Source organism: Sturnira hondurensis, unplaced genomic scaffold, assembly GCF_014824575.4.
Source record: "Sturnira hondurensis isolate 20B ecotype Veracruz unplaced genomic scaffold, ASM1482457v3 Scaffold0016663, whole genome shotgun sequence".
NCBI classification, from domain to species: Eukaryota; Metazoa; Chordata; class Mammalia; order Chiroptera; family Phyllostomidae; genus Sturnira; species Sturnira hondurensis.
The window spans coordinates 12,760,122-12,782,829 of NW_028089294.1; the positions used below are offsets into that span (position 1 = coordinate 12,760,122).

The 22,708-nt window shown below is 43.1% G+C and overlaps 1 protein-coding gene across 1 annotated transcript in view; it reads right to left on the bottom strand.

The window, feature by feature from the left end:
• Window positions 1-12,494, bottom strand: part of LCLAT1 (lysocardiolipin acyltransferase 1) — a 150,818-nt gene extending 138,324 nt beyond the window's left edge. Inside the window, exon 1 of the mRNA XM_037066642.1 lies at window positions 12,331-12,494. The gene's annotated coding sequence lies outside the window, so the exon portion shown is untranslated. The remainder of the gene's footprint in view (window positions 1-12,330) is intronic.
• Between the last annotated feature and the right edge of the window lie 10,214 nt (window positions 12,495-22,708).

The following is a 22,708-nucleotide window of genomic DNA, read 5'->3' on the forward strand; positions in this document are numbered from 1 at the left end:
ACCCAAAACCAAGAAAAAGAGAGTACCAAAAAAGAAAACTACAGACTAATACATGAATAGAGACGTCAAATTCCTTAACATAATAGCCAACATAACTCAGCATATACAAAAAGCTGAATTTAATCCAGGGATGCAAGTTTATCTCAATATTCAAGAATCCATTAATATAATCCACAATATTAACAAACTGAAAAAATATTTATATGTGCATTATGCATCTACACAGTAAAACTACCTGGTAAAATTCAGTGTCTGTTCCTGAGGAAAAAAGAAAAATGGGAATAAAGGGGAACTTCTTCGATTAGACAGAGTATCTACAAAAACACCCAGAGTGAACGTTACCCCGCTCAGTGACACCAGACCAAACGCGTGACGCACTGACCTGTCATCAGGCGCAGACAAGGGTGCCCGCTCCCACCATTCGTGCCTTACTCAGCAGAGTACTGAAAGTTCTAGCAGTGCAAAAAGGCGAGTAAAGGAAATAAAAGCCCTATAGAAAAGAAATAAAACTGTTCCTATCTGCAGAGGACATTTCTAGTTATATAGAAAATCCCAAGAATTTTACCCCCACACTCCCCCAGAACTAGTGAGTTCAGCAAAGTTGCAGATACAAGATAACATGTTAAAAAAAGAAAGCAACTCCGTATGAAGTGAAAAGACATCTTACAGAATAAGAGAAAGCTTTTGTAAATCATATATATGATAAGGGATTTGCATCTACAATATATAAAGAACTTCTACAACTAAGTAATAAGAAGACATACAAATGGCCAACAGATGTATGAAAAGATGCTCCAATTCACTGGCTAGTAGAGAAACGCAAACCAAAACTACAGTGAGTTCCACCTCACACCTGTTAGAATGGCCATCATCAACAAGACGGGTAGTAAGTATTGGAGAGGTTGTAGAGAAATAGGAAACCTCATTCACGGCTGGCGGGAATGCAAAATACTACAGCCACTACGGAAAAGAGTATAGAGGCTCCTCAAAAAATCAGGAGTGATCATATAACCCAGCAACACCTCCCCTCGATATGGATCCAAAAACTTTGAAAACACTTATTCGCAAAAATATATGCACCCCCATGTTCACTGCAGCATTCATTACTCACAGTGGCCGAGACGTGGAAACAACCAAAGTGCCCTTCGATAGGGGACTGGATAATGAAGAGGTGGTACATATACACAGTGGAATATCACCCAGCCATAAGAAAAGATTAAATAATGCCATGTGCAACAACATGGATGGAACTTGAGAAGATCATGGTAAGAGAAATGAGTCAGACAGGAAAAGTTACGAACCATATGATTTCAATCACTGATGGGATATAAAACACATGAACTAAAAGAAGAACAAACACTCACAAAGAGAGAGCAGTACGGTGGTTATCCGAGGGAAGTGGGGTGAAGTAAAGGGTACAAGGGTCAAAGACATAGTGATGGAGGATTTGACATTGGGTGGTGGGCATACAATGCACAACACACAGATCATGTGCCTCAGAACTGTACACTTGAAACCTATGTCATCTTATCAGCCACTGTCACCCCAACAAACTGAATACATAAAACAAGAAAAAAAGGCAAATAACCCAATTAAAAGATGGGCAAGGGATCCGAATAGATTTCTCCAAAGAAAATAAACAAATGCCTAATAAGCACAGAAAAAGACGCTTCACATCGTTTGCCATCAGAGAAATACAAATCAAACACCAGAGTGAAACACAAGCTCACACCCAACAGGACGTTATAATACTGGGCTGGCCAGAAAGCCAGCTTAGCTTTCACAGTGCCATGGCTCCAGCAGTGCTTCCCTGTCTTTAACTTCGTTGGAAACAACTTTGTCAGACTGTACTGTGACAGTTGTCATATCAGTAGGCATTCTCAAAAAACATCAAAATTGATGAATATTTGTGCAGCCATTTTAATAATGAAGATAGAAGAAAATAAGCAACATTTTTGGCATATTATGCTTTATTATTTCAAGAGAGGTAAAAACACAACTGAGATGCAAAAGAAGATTTGTGCAGTGTATGGAGAAGGTGCTGTGACTGATTAAATGTGTCCAAAGTGGTTTGCAAAGTTTCTTTGTACTATTGACATTCTGGCCAAATAATTCTTTGCTGTGGGGCTGTCTTATGCATTGAAGATGTTTAGCAGCACCCCTGGCCTCCACCCACTAGAAGCCAATAGCAGGAGATAGCCACATACTCAAAATATCCAAATCAATCAAGTTATTGGTAAAAATAAAATATGTGTCTTTTATTTTACAGAAAAAATGAAATGGACTTTTTGGTCAACCCAATATAACTTCTCTAGGATGGTATAATCAAAAAGACAGATAATAAGTGTTGGTGAAGGTGTGGAAAAATGGAAATTCCTCAATTCCTTGCTGAAACAACCTGGAAAGCAGCCTGGTAGTTCGTCAAAAATTAAGCGTAGAGTTACCATATGACCTAGAAATTCAAGTACTAGGTATATATCAAAGAAAATTGAAAACATACATTTACAAAAAACACGTACATGAATGTTCACAGCAACATTATACATTATAACCAAGAAGTGGAAGCCACTCAAACGTCCATCAGTTGATGAGTAGATAAATAAAATGTTGCCCATCCTCCAGGACTGGTGTGGCTCTGTTGGTTGGGTGTCATCCTGCAAAGCAGGTCACCAGTTCAATTCCCAGTCAGGGCACAGGCCTGGGTTGCAGGTTTGGCCCCCTACCATGGCGTGTACAAGAAGCGACCAATCAACGTTTCTCTCCATCTCTTTCTCACTCCCTTCCCCTCTCTTAAAATAAATCAATAAAAAAATAAAAATAATTTTTTAGAAAGTGGTCTATTCACACAATGGAATGTTATACAACCATAAAAGGATATTAAGTACTGTTACATGCTACAACATGTAACCTTGGAAACATGTTAAGTGACAGAAGCCTTGGAAACATGTTAAGTGACAGAAGCCAGAAACAAAAGGCCACATATTATACAACTCCATTTATATGAAATGTCCAGAAAAGGCAAATCTGTAGACAGATTAGTACAGGAGTTGCCTAGGGCAAAGGAAGAGAATGAGGTGTCACTGCTGATGGATACAAAACTTCTTTTTAAGTAGATGAAAATGTTCTAAAATTAATTGTGGTGATTCTTGTACAGCTCAAGGAATATTTTAAAAATCACTGAGCTCCATGGCTGACTTCTTTGTAGAAATTCAAAAGCTGATTCTAAAATTCATAAGGACTTGCAAGGGACCCAAAATAGACAACACAATCTTGAAAATGATCAAAGTAGGAAGGCTCATACTTCCTATTTTCACAACTTACCACCCAGCAACAGTAATCTAGGCAGCAGGGTGCTACCATAAGGACAGACTTACAGCTCAGTGGAGTAGAACTGAAATTTCAGAAATAAATCTGTGCACCTATACCAGTGCCTTTCAACCTTTTCATCTCATGACACACATCATCTACTAAAATTCTGTGGCACCCCAAAGAACATATTGTTTGCAGATCTGACCAAAAAAAACATGTATAATTTTGATTCATTCATACAATATAAGGGAAAAGAGGTCAGCGCCCCCGACAAAATAGTCAGGTACCGCATATGCTAAAAATTCTTACAGCAAGCCAGCTGAACATCGAAGGCCTATACAACCACCGTCTGACAACGGCACTTCTCAGCATTTATCCCAGTAAAATGTTTGCATAAAAACCTGTTCAAGAATGTTCACAGCAGCCTTATTCATTATAGCCAAAAACTAGAAATAACCGAAGATGTCCTTCAGTGAGTAACTCCATACCAAAGAATATGGAAGACAGTCTTCACTTTTTCACAGAACATAAGAAAGAAACAAACTACTGATAGATGCACAACTTGGGTGAATCTCTGGGGAATTTTATGATAAATGAAAGAGACAGTCCCAAAGGTTACACACTGTATAATTCCATGTATATAACATCCTTGCAGTGACAGAATATAGAAATGGAGGACATACTGCTGCTCACTGTCAGGGGTCAGGGAAGGGAGTGTGCGGCTGTCAACGGACTACAGAAGAGATCCTTATGGTGAGACTGGTATGTATCTTGGCAGTACCAAGTCGATATTCTGCTTGTAATACTGTACTGTCGTTTTGCAAAACGTTACCATTCGGGAAAACTGGGTAAAAGGTATCCGGGATCTCTTATTTATTAGAACTACATGTGACTCTAGAATGATCTCAACACACAGTAATTTTTTAAAACAGGTATCCCCAAACCCTGCTGTATAACAAATCTACATGAACATAAAGAGTATTACTGGGTTGGCCAAAACATCCGTATGGTTTTTTTCCATGAAACAAAAGACACATTTTTTATTTTCACCAGTAACTTTATTGACTTGGATATTCTGAGCATGTCTCCTACGTCCTGTGTGTATAATGGTGATTGTTCTCAGTTAATGTCTCAGTTTGATCACCATCAACTTCAACTGTTCTACCCAACTGCGGAGCACCGTCCATCGAAAAATCTTCAGCATGAAACTTCGCAAACCACTTTCGACACGTTCAATCAGTCACAGCACCTTCTCCACACACTACACCCATCTTTTTTGAAGTTTCAGTTGCATCTTTACCTTTCTTGAAATAATAAAGCATTATATCCAAAAATATCACTTATTTTCTTCTACCTTTAGTATTAAAATGACTACACAAAAATTCACCTCTTTTGATAAGCTTTTCTTACGTACATGCTGATGTGACAGCTGTCACTATGTACAATCTAACAAAATTGTTTCCAATGAAGTCAAAGACAACTAAGCACTACTAGAACCATCTTACAGAAAAGACAAAATGAACTTTTTGGCCAACCCAGTACTTTTTCCCAAAAGGAGGTAGCTAGTAGAAAAACACATATACCAAGGGAGAAAACAAGAGATTGATCCTAAGTTCATAATTTTAAATAATAATCTAATCTCTTCACCTGTAAAACACAGCTTAGTAAATTATCACAACTGAATAACAACTTTCTCAAAAGATACCTTGAAACCTGTAAACATTACATCATGTGTTTTGGGGAGGGGAAAGGAGAGGGACACCTTTGTATATATGATTAAATTGTTTTTGTAACAGGGCACAGCCAAGTAGGGGGCCCCCAAAAAAGGGATTTGGAATGGGGTCCAGAACTCAAGGTGTCCAGGAAATATTGGAAAGACCTATCAGATGTCCTCACCCCTTACCCCCCTCACAGGTATCAGTTGGGGGAAGGGACAAATGGAGCAGGGCCATTGAGAGCTGTTTTGTACAGCAAAGGCTTTGCAGATAACCTCTAGAATGGTCATTTGACATATCTATAACCTTTAACTGGTTTCATAGATATGTTAAATAGCTCTGGCCATGCTTTGAGCCAGGGAGAAGGAAATGACTTCCACCCAGGATGTAATTGGGAGGCAACACGCCTCCCAATATATATATATATATACCCCTTTAAGAAGGAGCCCAAGGGATATTTGACCACAGACAAAAAGACAACAATGTGACCACAGAGGTGGGAACCAGACCAGGAACATGGGTGATCACTGGAGGCAGGAAGCAGCCAGGTTCTCCCCCAGACCCTCTGAAGGTAGAACCACCCTCCAACACTCTGATCTCGGCCCACTGATCCAGACTTTGGACCTCTGGCTGCAGAACTGTGAAAAAACTCATTTCTGGTGTATTAAGCCACCGAGATGGCGGTAATTTGTTACAGCAGCCCCAAGAAACGAATACAAATTCTTACCCATCCCCTGAAACGTTGTAGTAAACAGCTAACAAATACGCATGGAAAAGGCCCCTGAGATATCTGAAGTACAGTGCAAAAAGAGAAAGCCAGATACAATTTCAGAGTTCTCGATTCAAAATAAGAATCTATAGCGCTCCTAAGATTGGAGGGTCAAAGCAATTTACATAAAAGGAGAAATAAATACGACTTGGGGAGCAATCATATCCAGTGTAGACTCAGTTCACCAAAGATTAGCATCACCTTGACAGCAGCTGTCGCCAAGATCCGGTCTTGATTAACCCTGACGTCCTGTATGTTTCTTCTCCGAAGAAATGAACACAGTCTACAGTGGGCTGGTTTTGCTGCTACCACCAATAAACTCCTCAGCGCTCTCTGGTCTACTCTCGATTATTTCAACCCGCTTCCACACTTCTCTCCCATTCTTACAGAGATCAAAGTAAACCTAATTCTTCCTTTAATCAACTGGTCCTAAAGAAGAGACCCACTAAAAATACAACTTAAGTTCCAACCTGCAGTTATTCACACTAATGAGTATATTATTCCATTAATTCACAAACTCTCCGGTTTGAATATATCATAAAATATTAGTACATATATGTTCACAATAGAAAAATTTAAAACCCAGTAACATGTTTAATAAACTTCAGAATGCTATAATGGGACAGGCAAGAGTATGAAAACAGTGCCGAAACAATCATGTTAACACATGGAAGTTGAAAAGGGCAAATGGATGTCTCATTTAAAACCCCATTATAGAGGGAATCACCCTAAGCAGCTCTAGAAAATTACATTCAGCATGGATATTCAGAAATTTTGGACATAACTTGTAATACAAGGCATACTCTATTCAAATAACTAATCTCTTACACTTAAAGCCACATCAGTATGGTATACTTTACATACATCTAAAGTGGGTTAAAACAGGCATTATGGTACAGACTCTGGAACTATCTAGGTTCAAATCCATGTAAGTCAACCTCTCTGGGCCTCTGTTTCCTCACAGATCTACCTCATTGGGAAAATTGTGAAGTTGCTAAAGGAGTTAAAAACTTAAGGCACTTAGAATTGAATGTGGTATCTAGCAAGCTCTCAATAAATTTTGGCTGCTATTAATATGACCTATTAAAATAGAGAATCGCTATTACCACACACAGACCTTGCAATAGTTTCACAACTGCCACGCTTACCTTGCATAAGAAACCTATTGGTGACAAAATTTCATGGATCTCTGTACTAAAGGCATTGCTTTGTTTACATCCCGCCCCCCGCCCCTCGCCAGACAGTAAGCTCAAGGACAGGAACCACGTGTCGTGTGCAACTCTGCCAGAGACACCAAGATCATGGTAAGTGGCCAAAATGTTTGCATTAAGTAAATAAACATTTACTTCCTTCAAGCCACTCCTATTTACCATCATTTTCCTTCCTAATACCAAACAGGCAAACTTTTATTTAAAGGCTGTACAATATAAAAAATAATAATAATTCTAAGAAAGTATTTGTATTACAAGAACAGGCCAGCAGAAATAAATAGTAAGAGCCACAGTACCTTCCCCAAGTACCTTCCCCAAGATAGCTAAACATTCCTGTGGGGGAAGAGTCACTGTCAGGGTTAAAACTACCCTTTCACTCCACCCTTGAGCCACACAGCAGGAAGAATGGGCGCCACCACCCACCCCTCATCACTCCTGTATTCCCATCTTTCACCCATCACTTGCTTTGTGACCCCACTAGATACCAGCTCACCAACATGCCATCGCCCTGCTCCACAAGTTCTCCCAAGGGGATCAACTACATACGTAATAAACATAAAATGGGGGGTGATCCCCTATTTAAGACGGAAAACTAAGTGAAGCATACAACTTCCCTTCACTGCCCCCAGAACAGTGATCTACTTCCTCAGAGGATGGACAGTGAACGTTTTCGGAAACCTCAACTGGAAAGAACTGTGGGTCATCGTTGCACTGACGGCTGCCCCTGAGAGTCCGCTGCATCCGCCTCCCTGTTCTCACAGGAGGATGCCCTGCTGCCGGGTGTGGAGGACCAGGGAGGGAGATGCAGCGAGCACTTTCTGTCCAGTCAGACCGAAGCCCGCAGAGGCCTTCTTCGAGCTTCACCTCCCTGCTACAGGAAACCCGCCGAAGGCTTTTCTTCGCTCTGTTTGAACAACTAACACCTTGCAGCCAAAGGAACTCTCACGAGTCCTCGAGTCCTCGTTATCCAAGAGCCGTCAGCATGGTAGGGGAAAAGGCAGTGATCTCCCTTAAACTGGGACGGTATTTCATAATGATGAGAAAGAGATTTGATTAGTTTCCTCCCCAAATATCAAAATATTAATTTATTTTCATGATATAGCTTATATTTACCAAAGTTTAGCTTACACTTGCAACCAGGCACTAACTCTCAGGACAAGAAATTAATCAACTGGTAGAATCTGGGACATAATTTTATGAACTGTACACAAGCACAACATGACAAACTTGACTTCACATTTGCCTTTTGCAAGACAATTATATAAAAGTCATTTTTTACCCACAACAATTTAGTGGACTCTGTTTTTGTAAACAAACATAAAACTTCTAAAATTGAGAAATAAAAATAAAATTAGTCATTTTTTTAAAAAAACACATTTCATAATGTATTCCTCTGGAGCCTCTTGTACCACCTCTAAAAAACATTTCAGAGCACCTTGCTCATCACCCTGGTTTTCCTCACCAAAAGGTAACTGGTCTAACATTGCCAAATTCTCACAAGAGCCTCTTTGTAACTAACAGTCAAGTGCATGAACCTCCAGTGTGCAACCTGAATTCTCACATGAACATACGCCCCTTAACCACCCTCAACCCAAGACACAGAACATTTCCAGTATCTCAGAAGGTTCCGTCATGCCTGTTCTTGGTCATTACTGCCAACTTCCCACCCCTCCCCCCACACACACAGAAGCCACTATTCTGCTTTTGAACTTCAATGAAATGGAATCACACAGCGCTTATGTTGGGAGCGGTTCTCCTCCACCTTGCCCTGAATTCATGAAATCCTGCATCTCTGAGAGGCTTGCAATTGCACCTGGCAGTCGATTTGGAATGCATTTGTTTTATTCTGTTGGGTGCTAGACAACTCTGGTGGTGTAAGTATTTCGGTAGAGATCGGCTTTACAGCTAGAGATTTCATCTGTGATTAGTTCTCTATTAGAATGACTTCTGTATACATGTACTAAAAACGTAATGTGGAAAAAACTCTAATACCCATTATTCTTGCATTTTACCCTGAACATGACAGATAATTCTTCCCATTCCTTTTGTGTGGCTTCCTTCCAATCTCCAATGGAGCCAACTTTACACTAGACACTGCTGACTTTTGATGATATAGGTAAGTTTTTTACAGTCTCAGAAATCAGAGGTCTAAGCGTGGGCCTGCGAACCACACGATCGCGGTTCAATTCCCAGTCAGGGCACATGCCTGGGTTGCAGGCCAGTTCCTGGCAGGGGACTCACGAGAGGCAACCATACATTGATGTTTCTCTCCTTCTCTCCTTCCCTTCCCCTCTGAAGATAAATAAATAGAATCTTAAAAAAAAAAAAGAAATCAGAGGTCTAGAAGAAGTTAAAAGTCTGGTTTTGTGGCATACTATTTGACCTAACAACCTTAAAGAATTTATAATTCTCCCAAAACCCAGCAACAAAGAACTGCCTACTCTATCCTTTTTCCTAAATGAGTTAATATCATCAATCTCTAAACAAACAGCTATCAAAAAACAAAACACTTTATTCCTCTTTACTATCAGCAGTTACCTTCTCCCCTCCCCCACCTCACTATTCTTCACATCCAATCTTCATTCAAAATATTTACTGTGGACTCTGAACACAGTCAACGCCCTGGTTCACCCCCTTATCATCTCTTGTCTGGAGTATGGAAACTGTCCTCCTTCACTGGTTTCCTCCTTACATTGTCTTTCACCCTGTCACCAAAGTCACCACTCCAGAACATGAGGTTGACCATATTATTCATCCGATTAAAGTTCTTCTACAGGTCCCGCTGTCTATGGGATACAGTCACTGTGTTAGCTGAGAATCTACAACCTGGCCCGAACCCTTCCTGGATTCTTTCTCGGCACCTCCTGCAAAAACTCTGGTTTGACCCCTGGACACACATGCTCTCTCACTCGCCTTGACCCTGCATTGCTTCCTCCTTTGCTAAAAACCCCTTCTCCCTCCATCCTGCAGGCAGCTCCCTCACTGTCTCAGCCAGGGCCACCCAGTAAAGGCAACTATTCCTTTGTATGTGTCCCCCAGCCCTCTGCACCCACCACAACTACATCACACTGCATTCATCATTTTATTTGTTTGTCTCAATTCACTGATTTATACACTTCTAGACCCTGGGCACCTCCCTACACTCCTCAAGGACAAAGTCAGGATTTAATCTTTACATCTCAGGGACTTGGTAGGACAACTCTATTAGGCTCAATGGAAAAAAAAATGATGTCCCAGCCCCTTTGATTTATGTTATCTTTTTTTCTGTAAGTAGAAACTAAAAAAATTGGTGCAGATACATCAAAATAAACCTAACGTCTCTTTTAAAAGTCACCCAGCAAATTAAAGAGTTTAATAAAAACTAAAATCTCCCTTAATTATTGATTTGTGCTTCCTGTTAGAAATCAGTCACAGCTCTGTTTTAAAATACCTTTTTAAATAATGGACATCAAAGATAGAATGAATAATGCCACTTAACTAAAGTAACTGTAGTCATCACCATATAAATCCCTACTGGATGCCAATAGAATGAATCATAGTTATTTACACAACTAAAAGATCACAAACAAAATTACTTCACTGAAAAACTTGTTCACATATATATCCCCTCAACACGTAACACTTCTGCATGGTGGTTAAGAACATCAGCTGGAATCACGATGCTAATTGTGTGGCTTCGGGCCAATAACCTAAATTTCAATGTGCCTCAGTTTCCTCATCCGTAAAACAAGGACGATAAAAGTGCCACTTCACAAAGTTTCTGGGTGACTGAGTTAGCACACGAGGCCCTCGTGACAGCGCCTGGACGAGCAGTGATAAATGTCAACTGTTAACATAGGGTCTTTTCCTCTTTTCTCACAGCAGTATGATGAGACTGGACATGCTATGCCTATTTCAGAGATAAAGTACTAACAGAAAGGTTACTTGACTTTCCTAAGCTACTTCAAGGAGCAGAGCTGGAACTGGAAACCATACCTAACCCCAGGCCAAAATGAGCAAACCTCTACCAATCCAGTTTGCAAAAAAGGTCCTTTTGGGGTTTCCACACTGTTTCCTTTAGTCAGCAGCAGCCACCCTAAAAACCCGGTGGGAACAGATGGACTACCCCACTCGCTCAAGTCCAAAGGTAGGAGCAGCCTCTAACACAGAGCAGGTGTTGTCAAAGACAACAGACAGCTCCTGATGACCGAAACACAAAGCACCACTGTGCTTTCTCAGTAACAGAACAAGACACTCCACAGAAGCAAGTCTGCTACCAAAAGTCCCTTAATATTATGCTTATCTGTCCCATCAAAGTACAATGTGGCCATACAAAAACTTAAAAAAGAAAATAATTTTTAATGAATAATCTTCTTTTGCCCTCAAAATTGTAAGTTTTGCAAAAAGGTCTTTCATCAAGACAAGTTTTTAAGTTTTCTGAAAACTAAGCCAAAATGTCTTTGCACAAATAAGTGGCTGACATGTGAATACAGTATTTCCTCTCCATAAAACCTTTACCAGTACTTATTTGCAATACTTTTCTGGGCTTAATCTGAATTCTAAACCTTAGTCTTAATTACAGCCACGTGTAAATGTAATATAGTTAATGAGCTTGGAAGGCAGATGCAATGTCCCTGATGAACCTGCCTGAATCAGGTAAGTACAGAGACGCAAACACCGTGAAAACGACACCTCTCTCCATCTTTCTTCAAATGGGCAAGCAGAAGTTAGGACAGACCTTAATGATCACACTTGCCTTGATCCCCTGGGAAAAGTCTACCTTTTCTGTTATGGCATTGTCACTCTGGCACCTACAGGTAGGTGTCTGATACCTGTAGAATACACAGATAAGGTAGCTCCACGCCTTGTCCTGGACAACTCGCGTCCAAGACTCACACCTGGTGGCTTCTGGGGATGTTTTGCACACATGATTTAAAAACGGCAGAGCTCTGACTGTGTTGGGGTGGTGCGGCTCCCAGACGCACCCAGATGTGGCGCAGGAAGGTGCCGATGCTCGTTTGTAAACAAAGACGGGACACCAGGTCCTCCATATCCCACAGCCACCTTGCCCTCGCGACCCCACACGCACGCCCCGCGAGGCCCTGGACGCGCCAGCCTGCCTCTGGGAGTCGCTTCCGGCTCCTCCTATCTGAGCCAGCGATGCCGCCAGCTGCGTAGTGATCCCAATTCCCGATCAAGTGCCTGTTACCCGGGCAGCAGCCCGAGAGGCCCACAGCTCAGGGGGAAGAGCCTGCAGTGCTGCTCCCCCTCCAACTCGCGGATCCCTCGGCCGCTGCCGCCATTTTCCCTGCACCGTAACCCCCACCTGACAATCCCAGTCTCCCACCTGTGACCAGCAGGGGACAACGTGCGACACCGTGGGGGCGCGTGCACAAGCCGTGGAATCCGTGGGGGTCACAACCTCCGTGCAGAACCCGCCGCTAATTCATCCCGAAGCGGGAGGCAACCAGCCCGTCGCCGTAGTAATGCGTCCGAACAGGCTCCACACTGATTGGCTACGAGCTCGGTGACGCGATGGCGTCCCCCGCTGCTCGGGAAGCCACTGTCCCGGGGTGCCCCACCCTTGCCCCGAGCACCCTAGGCTCTCGTTGTAGAGGGCTTCCTTAAAGGGTCCACACTCATTTTCTCGCCTGGCCTCCGGGCCAGGAGGGATGGAGTGAGCGAGGCTTGTAGGGACAAGAAGCAATAGAGGAAATCTCACAGAGGCCACTGTCCCAGTGAACTGACGGCCCATCCAACTCCTCAAGTTTCAGATTGGAAAACAAACCTGGGAGGTTTAATTTACAAGCCTGATTTACTAGCACCAGGTCACGGGGCAAATCAGAGGGAGAACCGGTTCTAGAACTCCGATTCCCGATACACAGCGCCAAGCTCTCCCCAGCACATGCAATATTTCCCAGGGCTGGGGACACGTTCCCTCCTCCGAGCACCCACAGCCCTTTCATCAGACCCCTGGATAGAAGGTAGCCAGTCATCACTTTCTGCTGTGGCATGTGGGTACCTAACTTGCTAGACTTTAAAGCTCCGGTAATGGTGGGGACCAGTTAAACCTCTTCATTTTCTACACAATGCCTTCCTCCTGCTGACCTTCAACAAAGATCCAGTGAATTAAAATCTTTAAAATAATGAAACAAGCCACCCATCACTCACATAGCCTCTAAGTCAGTCATATTATGTTTATGTGTCTTATTTGTTTATTGAACAAGGTATGCGGTGGGGGTTAATTTTTTTTAAGTACAAGGTTCATTTCGTCACAACAATAATTCTAGGTTAGGGATGCATAGCTCTGACATAGCTAAATTATATCCCCAAATTCTCTGTGAATCAAGTTCCTGTGCTCTTAAATTGGTTTCATAAACTCTCCAATTTTGTTCAGAAATATTGAAATATTTCGGATGTGCTAAAATTGCATTATTAGAAAAGAAAGCTAAACTTCAACAGAGGGAAATGCCGATTCAAAAGCCAGGTACTTCTGTGAACTTTAACCACATTTTTATCTTTAAAATGAGATTACTAGCATAAAAGATCTCTAATTTTCTTTCCCCTACTCGTGCAAGTTTTTAAGTTTCTTGATGTCAGAGACCAGGGGAAAAACGCTGAAGGCCCTGGAGATGGGCTGTGAAATCTGAAATCAGGTAATAGCTTATCTCTGCATCTCTATAAATGAATAGACCTGCCAACTGAGAAAAAGAACTCTAAGTATTTGCATATGTAGTGGATGTTGAGTAAAGGTTAACTGACTTGAATGAATCATCCTGATTTCTTCATTTCGCCTTTTGCTGTTGGTCTCTCTTTGGGTGAAGCGGTGGAGCCTGAAGGAAAGGATGAACACTGTGGAGTCCAAGGGTTTTAGCTGTTCTTTTGTACCCCAAATACATCTGACACCCACCACATGTGTGGGTTTTCTACACCAAGCAATTCTCCTGTTCTCTGTGGACACCAACTGGGTGTCCTACAGTGTAATTCAATTCTGCTGCTGAGTACTCTGCAGGCCCCACAGGTTAAGGCTCAGTCCCTCGTGTTTCCCACTCCAGACACTAATCTGAAGTCCAGGCCCCAGTACTCCTGGCCCACCACCCACTATAAATTCGGTATTCCCCAGACACCCTGCTTGGGTTCTAATTTGCTAGAACAACTCACTGAACTCAGGAAAACACTTTACTTTTACTGATATTAGAAAGAATCCATTTTTTTAAGACTATGATTTTGGAACAGCCAAATGGAAGAGATGCATAGGGCGAGGTACAGTGGGTGGGAGGGAGTGGGGAGCTTCCACACCCCCTCCAAGTGTGTGCCCTCCCAGCACCTCAACGTGTTCAGCAACCTGGAAGCTCTTGAAAGCCATTGCTAGTGTTTTTTCCTGGGGATTTCATTATATCATTGGCCATTAGTGGTTAACTCAAACTCCGCCCCTCACCCTTCCCTGCAAGTCTAACTGTGGGGTTCAAAGTTTAAACCTTCTAATCACAGAGTTGGGACCTTGGGCAAGCAGCCTCTGCCCTCAGAGAGTCATGAGCATAAATTCAGGCTAAAAGGGACTTGTTATGAATAACAAAAGATCCCCATTCCTCAACAAAATTCAAGGTTTTCAGAAGCTTTGTGGGGACACAGAAAGGGGACAAAGACCAAATATATCTATTTCTCTTTATCTTATTTTTTTAGATTTTATTTATTTATCTTTAAAGGGGAAGGGAAGGAGAGAGGGAGAGAAATATCTATGTATGGTTGCTTCTTCTGTGTCCCCTGCTGGGAATTGGCCTGCAACCCAGGCATGTGCCCTGCTTGGGAATCAACTGCAATCATCTGGTTTGTGGGCCCGTGCTCAATCCACTGAGCTACACCAGCCGGGGCTCAAAATATATATATTTCTTATTATATCACAATATTACAGAAGGTACAAGGGAAAAGACTGCAGGACACATCCAAGGAGTGTGGCATTCAAGCACCCCAGCTAAGTCCCAATGAGGGACCAAATAGAAGCCCAAACCATCTTACTGCAATTTGGGTAAATTTATGCTAATGTCATCCAGAAGATTGGGGCGTGGTGCGAGTGGAGTAGTCTGGAGGCCCCTACAAAAAAAAATGTACCCTCACAGTGCACAACTGACCTTCTGAACATTTCCTGTAATATGTGTCTGCTAGAATTTCCCATGTTGACTACTTCTACTGTGTGCTCAACATACTATTTAAAATACATGAACATATAACCTGGCTGGGTTTTCTAGTCATTTGGAGTGTCCTTCCCATACACCAAAAGGTTACAGGTTCAATTCCCAGTCTGGGCACATACCTAGGTTATGGGTTCCATCACCAGTCAAGGTGAGCATGGGAAGCAACCGATCAATGTCCCTCTCTTTCACTTCCTCTCTCTCTAAAGTCAATAAACATATTCTAGGGTGAAGATTAATAATAATAATTTAATACATTAATTTATAATACAGTTGGGTCATGGGCATCTCTGATCATAAACTTTATAAGTTAGGTAAATGCCAAGGAAGCAAAAGAGTTCAAATTGTGCAGAAAACACCTCTGTCCCACATCAGGCGATAACTCTGTTCATAACTGACTGATGCTTGGTAAAGGAGGTCCTTTGCATTAAGAAGGAGGGTAAAACCATTCTCAACCCCCTGTCCCTGATGGTATGGATGAAAAAGGGGTTCTATGGAAAGTAACCTCACAGGGTGATCTGACCATAAATTCCTAACTGGGCAGGTCACGCCAGGTAGTCACACCCCAGGTCTAGAACTTTGTAGTAAAAGGTTTATCTTTGCCTCAAGCAAGCCCTATCCATTGTTTTGGGGCAGCTGCGTTAACACACCTTTGAAATAAGCTTAACTACTTTCAAGAGAGCACATTGGTAACTGTCCTGTGATCCGATTTCCACCTTGCTTTCTTCTACTCTCATGTAACCTCCTTAATATCAAATGCATAAAAGAAACTACAAAACTGTCATTCTCTGGAGCATTTGTGATCTTGCTTCCCAGCGACTGTCATCAGTTTTGGCTCAAACAAACCCTTATTAAAATTCTGCACAGGTTTGGATATTCTCACGCCAACAATGGAATAATAGTTTCTCAGATTTTTTTTCCCCATAGAATTTCCCTAAAATGAATTCCATTACCAATCCTGCTCCTACTAAAAGAACATCTAAGTAGCACAGGAAAAGTAGCTTGAATCCCACCTGTTTTGATATGGCTTTAGACAGGTCGTGCGTGAGCTCTATACTCAAGTTCCTTCGTCTATAAAATGGGGATAATAATCTTTCCTTCATCCACATAAGAGCATCCAAACCTGGAGAGAATTTTTATGAGCTTATTTGAGCAAGAAGCGAAATTCCAATGCTCTGGAGAATGAATGCAGAGTTTTGCAGGGCCTTTCATGCATTTGGAATTAATTGTGTGCTCCTTGGATGCTGATTAAGCCTCCCCAGGAATACAAAGGAAGAGGATTGCTCTGGCATTTCAAAGGTGTGTAACCTACCTACACGAGAACAATAGACGGGGCGTACCTGAGGCAAAGAGAAATCCTTTACCAGGGAATTAGAGGCCTGAGGCCGACTACTGACCTTTACCTGCCCTGTTAGGAATCTGGGATCACATAGTGCTGTAAGGTCACCTTCAGTCACTGAGCTCATCAGTTTATAGATCTTCCTTTCCTTCAGTCCTTAATTTACCCTGTGTAGCCAGCCTTGGTCTTTAGCTCACTTCTAGTGCAGTTACTCTGAGTCCGAGTTAAAGCCATACATGGACTTAGAAGCCAAATAGATCTTAATTTGAATCCTATTTTTGAAACCTGGTAAACTTAAAATATGGTTAAGTCACTTAATTCTCTTGGGCCTCAGTTTCACATTTGAAACACTTGACTATTAGTGCTTACCTCTCAGGGTGGTTGAGTATATTGAATGAAATAATGACTGCCTGCTATTTATTAAGCACTGATAGTGTGCCAGGGACCATGTTAGGTCTTCACGCACATCATTTAATTCTCAAAATATCCTTTTGATGGGTGGGGATGATGAGACTCAGGAAGGTCGAGCAACTTTGCCCAGTCGCCCAGCTAATGAATGGCAGAGCCAGGGATTTAACGCAGGTCTCTCTGACACCACAGCCCTATTCTTCGCTCTTCTCTCAAGCTGTATTGAATGCTCTTTGGGAATGATTAGCACATCATACAAAAAAAAATCCTCTCAATTGCTACGCACTCTCTTAGGTCTCGACCCCAGGCGTTCTTGCCTCCAGTCTTCTAAGTTTGCTCCTTCCAGACCCTCAGTAGCCATCTCAGCCATTTGCTACTGACTGTGTCCATGTATATCCTTGTCTTAGGCCTCTCTCTTCCAACAAGGCAGAGAGGCCCAAATCTGCAGGCCCAGGTGGCTCAGGAGAATCTGAGGTTCAAGGTGCTCAAATCCATCTATTCAGACATCCCAACCCCAAATCTCCAATTTCTTCCCCTCCCAGTCTTATTGAGTTATAATGGACATACAACACTGTGTAAGTTTAAAGTATACAAAGTGATGACTTGATATACCAATGTATTGTGAAACAATGGTTTGATATATGGCTATATCATGAAATGATTACCACAGTAAGGTTACTTAACACATCCATCATCTCAGATAGTTGTGTGTGTGTGTGTGTGTGTTGAAAACTTAAGATTTACTCTCATCAGCTTTCACGTATAGAGTACGGCACTGTTGAGTGTGGTCGCCATGCTCTACGTTAGATCTCCAGAACTTACATATCTCCTAACCGGAAGTTCCCACCACTTCACCACCTTCATCTGTTCCTCCCACTGCACCCGCCTTCTGCCCCTGGCAACTGCAGTCTACTCTGTTTCTTTGATTTGTCTCTTAGATTCCATGAAGAAGTTAGATGACGCAGAATTTGTCTTTTTTTTCTCGGGCTTATTTTACCTAGAATAATGCCCTCAAGGATCATCCGTGTTGTCACAAATGACAGGGTTTCCCTGAATAACATTCCATTGTGCACATAGGTGTGTGTATACCACACTTTTAAATACATTCATCTGTGAATGGACTCTTAGGTTGTTACCATGTCTTGGATATTATAAATAATGTTATAGTAAATATGAGCATACAGATATATCTTCAAGATAGTGATGCATTTCCTTTGGATATATAACTAGAAGCGGATTGCTGGATTATTTGGTAATTCTAGTTTTAATTTTTTGAGGAGCCTTAATACTACTTTCCATAGTGGCTGCACCAATGAACATTCCTACCAAAAAAAAAAGCGCATGCACACACACACACACACACACACACACACAAATAACATTCCCACCAACAGAGCACTAGGGGTCCTTTTCTTCACAGCCTCACCAAAACTTGCTACCTCTTATCTCAGAGTTCTACTTCTTCCCTATCAAAGCCATGACTTTGGCATTGGAGATTTGCCTAGCCTGACAGTTCAGCTTTCTCTGAAGTTCTGCCACTCTGACAGCTGAGCCCCAGGTCTGGTCTTCAGCTCTGGCTGCCCTCTGCCTGCAGATGAGAACCTCTTTAAATGCTGCTAAAGAAGCCTTTGGACCCTCACTCATTGCTTACTTAGCAGCAGTCACCCAGGTCCACAATCTTTATAAATGCTGCTTTCCCTGGTACCTCTGGAACACCAGAGACTTTGCACCAGCCAGTGCGTCCTCTTTCATCTGCATCCTTTCCTGGTTCACCAAGGGTAATCTGCCACAGCATACCAGAAGCAGTCAATTTTCCTCTTCTTACTGGGGATGGGGTGGATCCTCATGGCCCTCCTGCCATCAAATGATTTCTCTCCAGGATCCCGTCTTTGGAGCCTGCTTCCCAGAAGCAGCTACGGAAGCAGGGACTCTGAGGCAGATGAATTTTTTAAGGAAGTGTTCTCAAAAGGAGAGAAGTGATAAAAGCAGGGTGCGTGGCAGGAGAGATAAATTAGATTAGGATCTGGTGTTAGCTGGAAATTTGCTTCAGCCTGATCTCGCGGGAAGCTCTGCAGCATGAATTCTACCACTTGAGACGAGGGAGCCGACCTGTTGTAACCCTAGTCAGCCAGCCCTTGGCTGCAGGCTGCCTGAGAGTAGGCACACTTAGTGAGTGGGAGAGAGCAGCTCCTGTTGGGCTGAGGGGGATCCTTTGAGAAAAGGGGCAGCTACGTGTCATCAGCTACAAATGCGCACAGCAGCAGGGGGGATGGGTCCCCCATCTGGGAGGGGCACCAACAGCATGCACCACAGACACAGCATAAATGCTAGTAAATCTCCGTTTTTCCAGAAACTGCTTACGATTGTACCTGCCTAGAACATCTGGGAAGGCTACGCAGGAGAGAAACCATGGCAGTAGTTGCTTCTGGGAAGAGAAACTGGGCCTCTGTAAACTGCCACGTAAAAGTATTTCCTTCTGTACTGTCTGAATTTTAGCCAGATGCAAGTATTACTCTTTTTAATTTGGGGGAGAAAAAAATGAAAAGCTTCTTTGAGGCTCCAATGAGCTTCAGCGCTGGTGTTAACCTGCTCTGCTGCCCAGAAGGGTAATTTCCCCCACGGCTCTGAACCTCCGGACTCCTACGAATGGTTCCACTTCATGAGCCATTGATTTAACAGTCACATTTAATAGGGCACTCTGCGGTGCTCAGGGAGACACGGTGACAAACAGGAAAACCCAAGACCTCGTTCTCATTGTGCTTTTATAATTGTTGGGACACTCTCTCTGCCCATGTCATCGCTTCCTCCTCTTCAAAATGTGATATTAATAAGGTAAAATGTGTCCTCAATAATGGATCTCAGAAAGGAGCCAAGGAAGCGCTGCCAGAACAATTGGAACCACTCTATTCAGTGGCAACATGCGGAAGGAGCATGTGGCCCTCGCCGCAGAGGCCTCCAGCACAGAACGGCAGGCCCGGGGCTCCCCGTTCTGACAGCCCCCGTTGTCCCTGTGGGCAAAAATCCCTGTGACCAACACGGAGCACACTCCTATTACCCAGAGATATTCTGGAGTCCCAGAGGCATTAGAAATGAAAGGTTTTGATTTCCTGAGAGGCAGTCTCGTCTTCAGCAGTTCAGGAGTCTTCACGCTAGAAGGAATGGCTTAGGAGATGTGACCAAGTTGTGTTAACACAAACCGGTGGCGGCATCGAACTCTGATGTTCTCTTTGGCCCCTTGTCCGCCACCACCCGCACACCCCCTCACACTCTGTTCTGCCCTGTCCAGCTCACATCTCCTGGCTCCCTTGGTCTCTGGCAGGGTTCAGCCAGTGGGAAGGCACAAGCGGGTGTCCACAGAGTGGCCTGAGAACGAGATCAAGGAGTTTGCCCCTCCCCCCGCACCCCCCACCGCGTGGCCATAGAGTGGCTTTCTACTTCACCGCAGGCCACTCCCACTGCTCAGCGTGCACCGAGTTCTAGGTAGCACCCCCTCACCCCCTGCCCCTTCAGGCAGGGCCCACCCTGTGGTAGCCTAATGTATTGTATCCAGCCCCGGAGTGCTTCTTCAGCCTGTTAATTCCCCCTCACCCTGACCCCTCCTTTGCAACAACCCCTTTTGCCACCACTTCTGAATGTTCCCTTTGTTTCCTGCCAAAACCCTGACCAATCCAGTGATGGACCCAAATTTCACTCAGGCCAAAAGATTAAAATGCCAGAGAGTAAATTTAGAACCCCGGTGACCAAGCAAGTCAACCATCATCAACACATGTGTTTCTCCTCATGCAAACACAAAACCTCTCCATCAGGATGGAATGCCTTCAGCTTTAAGTAACAGCAAACTCAGTTTACGATGGCTTAAACCACAGGGATTACTAACCCAGAGTATAGAGGTAGGCAATCTCAGAATTTGTTATACGACTCAAAGATGACACGGGACCAGGTTCTTTCCATCCTTCTGCCCTGCCTGCCTTAGCATATGGACTTTAAATATTTGTGTTTGTTGCTTCACAGTCACAAGATGGTTGCCACAGTACCAGGTATCATGATTGTATCCAAAGGCAGAAAACAGTAAACTGCAGAAGATGTATTCTCCTACTGATGTTTTATTGTTTTATCCAGGAAGAAAAACCCTTCCCAGAAATTCCCCCAACAAATGTCCCTAATTGCCCTAGAACATGGTCACATAGCCATCTTTATCTGCAAGGGGTATGAGAAAGCAAGCATCTGAATTTCTAGGCTCCATAGGTAGAGCTGGCAAAAAAAAAAAAAAAAAGAATGGAAATAGAAATTGAGTAACCAACTGTGTTTCTCACATCCTACCTAGGCTGTAGGTGAACCCTTGAGCCAATTGTCCCTCTCTGGCAAGTTATTTCTGCTGTCTTCCCATAACAGATGTTTGTTAGACTGACCGCTGCTGGAGGGGCGGGGGTGGAGCTGGGTGGAAAAGGTGAAGGGATTAAGAAAAATTCCCAGAGAATGAGAACGGTGTGGTGATTATCAGAGGTAAGGGGGGTTGGGGAGGTCGATGAGAGTAAAGGAGGTCAAATGGTGATGGAAGGAGACTTGACTGGGGGTGAACACACAGTGCGATATACAGCTGATACACCATAGAATTATACAGCTGAAACCCATATCAATTTATTAACCAAAATCAGACCAATAAATTCAATAAGAAGTAAAAAATAAGAAAAGGAAAAAACAGCCCTGGCCAGGTAGCTCTGTGGGTTAGGGCATCGTCCCAATGTGCCGAGGCTGTGGGTTCTATCCGCAGCCAGAGCACAGACAGGAAGCAACCTAATGAATGCATCAATAAGTGGAACAACAAACCAATGTCTCTCTCTCCTCCTTCCTGCCCTCTATCCCTCTCTAACATCAATAAATTAAAAAAAGGAAAGGAGAAAATAAATTAAATAAATAAATAAATACATATACCATTCCATTTGTCAAATGTCTGTTACCTCTCCCCTGTTGTTTCCCTGAATGGAAATGAACTTTAAGACTCAAGTCAACATCTGTGTACGCCCCCACTGAATCATCGCTGACGTCCACATAATCTGTCTGGGATGGCCACCCGGAAAAATGCATTAACTGTATTTTCTTATTTCTGCCACTGATTCTGTGGCTTCTGGGTTGTCAGTCCCAAGAGATAGCTAACAATTGCCTGGGAATGTGCCTTCCTTATGCAGACTAACCTATCCAGAGCCACACAGAGACAGACACACACAGATGCACACAGACACACACACAGAGACGCAGACACGAGGGTGCACACACACTCCCTAACTATCTGGCTGTTATAATTTGGCCAATTTTCCCTGCCCTAATCACCCAAGGCCAGGTACCAGATATCTGGGGACAGTTGCTATACCCCAGAGCCTGCTGAAATTATCCAAACAAACTGATCCTAAATCTGTGTACTCTGGCTCACCTCTTCCTTTCCCTGGAAACCACAACAAAGGCTTTCTCAGTCCTCTGCCTCCTCAGTGACCCTGGGGCTTCCCTGTGGGCAGCCCCCTCTCCCTGAATGGTGTGTGCTCCCCCCTCTTGGGAACTGCAACAAGCTATCTTTTTTAATGGCAATCTTCTTCTTTGTTGGCTTCATCTTACCCGAATAATAATAAAACTTACATTGTGAAACAAAACCCTTCTCCATAACCTACTTACCTTGGTGGTTTTTTTCTACCTATTTGCCCTCTCTAGCTAGGGATCAGCTCTGTACCATTGTGGGTCCTGGACTAGTTTGTCAGGTCTTACTGTCCCTCCGTAAAATGAGCTCATTTGTCCCCAGA